Raw genomic sequence first — 1,829 nt, 5'->3', positions numbered from 1 at the left:
AGCACAAATGTAACGTTTATTCCAATCACATCACTAACTAAAATTTGCTATGTAATTTTATCTTTTGAGTATATTTAACTACGTGTCATCAGCCCATCTGCTTGTCTATAGTTTCCTCAGATACTGATTATAAATAATAACCACTTGTTTAATACTAATAACTCTATAAAGATTTTACCACTTACGTGTTTAAGCAAAAAGCTAATTTGTTCATAATTTGTAGATTAAATACGCTCCTGTTATTTTTTTCCCAAGGTGAACTCCTAGTATCCCACTGTTGTTTTTTAAATATTATACTTCATTTTATTTTATTTATTTGGCTACACGAGGTCTTAGTTATGGCATGTGGATCTCTTTTTGTGTCACGTGAACTGTTCATTGTTGCTTGTAGGACCTAGTTCCCTGACTAGGGATTGAACCTGGGCCCCTTGCATTGGGAGTGCAGAGTCTTAGCCACTGGACCATCAGGGAAGTCCTATAGCTACTGTTCTTATCCATGTCCTTGTGATTTGGAGCTGCTCAGGTCTCCTTCTCACCACAACTAGGACGATCATTATTCTCCATCCCCAGGCCTATTAGTGCTCTTAAATACATACCCAGCCCCCACCCCGCCCCCACCGCAGAGCCAAACTACACTGAAAGGTCATTATTTTTCTACCTCACTACTCTTATATTGGTTTCCTTTTCTTCTACTGTTGTTAGTCAGCACACGCACACATACACCCTAAATCTCTTAGGATTCGTGTTTAGGATTTTAGGATTGTGTTTTTGCTGTTTTATTAAAAAAGACTCACAAATTCTCTTTGGGATTTCTGAATCCCAAGCCTTATGATATTATAATTTAACAAAATCTTTTATTCAAAATCAGATCTTCAGTGGTCAGGGATTTAAATGATATTCCTTTTGCAGAATCAGACAATTAAATTTATTTCTTTATAGTGTGCAGAAATTGAGAAAAATGCTACCTAACATCACTTTTTAAAATCATAAGAGTTTCTCAGAAATCCATCATTCTTGATTTTGAGACACTAAGTTAGCAATATTGTCCAGAGTTAGTTTCATGTGTTATCTTTAGCTTTGCTAGCAATAAAAGAATCATATCTAGAAAGCTCACAAAAAAGTTATCTTGACATTTCTAATATTTTCTACTGAAGATGTGGCATGTATTACATTTGGGAACTTATATGTAATTTTACTATTGAAAACTTTTCCCCTTAACCATAATAATTTATTTTGTATTTATCCTCAGTAAGGCCAAAGTTTAAAATAAACATGGTTCTTTATGACCTTTTTTTCTAATAAAGGATCACTTTACTATGAAGAAAGAAACAGAATGTGGTTCAGATATTTCAAAAGAAGTTGCTAGAAGTTACAAAGTAAGATCAACAAAATAAAAGAATATGAGTCAGAGGGCAATAAGATTAGAGAAAAATAGTGATTGACTCATGGAAATTAGATGGAAAGAATAAAATGGGAGAGAAAAAAATTGTATGCACGATAGGCAATGAGGAGAAGAACAGTGAAAAAATATAATTTCCAAAGCTTCTTGAAAGCTTCAATTCATCTTGAAAAAGGTTATACAGGGGCATTATTCTAATGATTTCGAGTTTTCTGCTTCAGAATAATATTAAACTTTGATGTTATTGCCCATCATGCATAATAATTTTTTTCTTTTTCATTTTATTCTTTCCATCTAATTTCCATAAGTTAATCACCACTTTTCTCTAATCTTCTTAACTTCTGGCCTACCTTCTTTTATTTATCTTAGCTTTAAAGTAAATTAAAGTAAAAAAATACAAGTGAGCTACACAATTATCCACCAAAGTGAA

At 32.7% G+C, this 1,829-nt stretch overlaps 1 non-coding gene across 1 annotated transcript; it reads right to left on the bottom strand.

Moving 5' to 3' along the window:
* Positions 1-398: 398 nt before the first annotated feature.
* Positions 399-471, bottom strand: TRNAG-CCC (transfer RNA glycine (anticodon CCC)). The gene has a single exon. It is a non-coding gene; the product is annotated as a tRNA-Gly (tRNA).
* Between the last annotated feature and the right edge of the window lie 1,358 nt (positions 472-1,829).

The sequence above is a fragment of the Ovis aries genome, chromosome 8 (genome assembly GCF_016772045.2).
Source record: "Ovis aries strain OAR_USU_Benz2616 breed Rambouillet chromosome 8, ARS-UI_Ramb_v3.0, whole genome shotgun sequence".
Classification (NCBI taxonomy): domain Eukaryota; kingdom Metazoa; phylum Chordata; class Mammalia; order Artiodactyla; family Bovidae; genus Ovis; species Ovis aries.
Note: the sequence above shows the minus strand (reverse complement) of the source record. Positions and strands in the feature narration are given on the sequence as shown.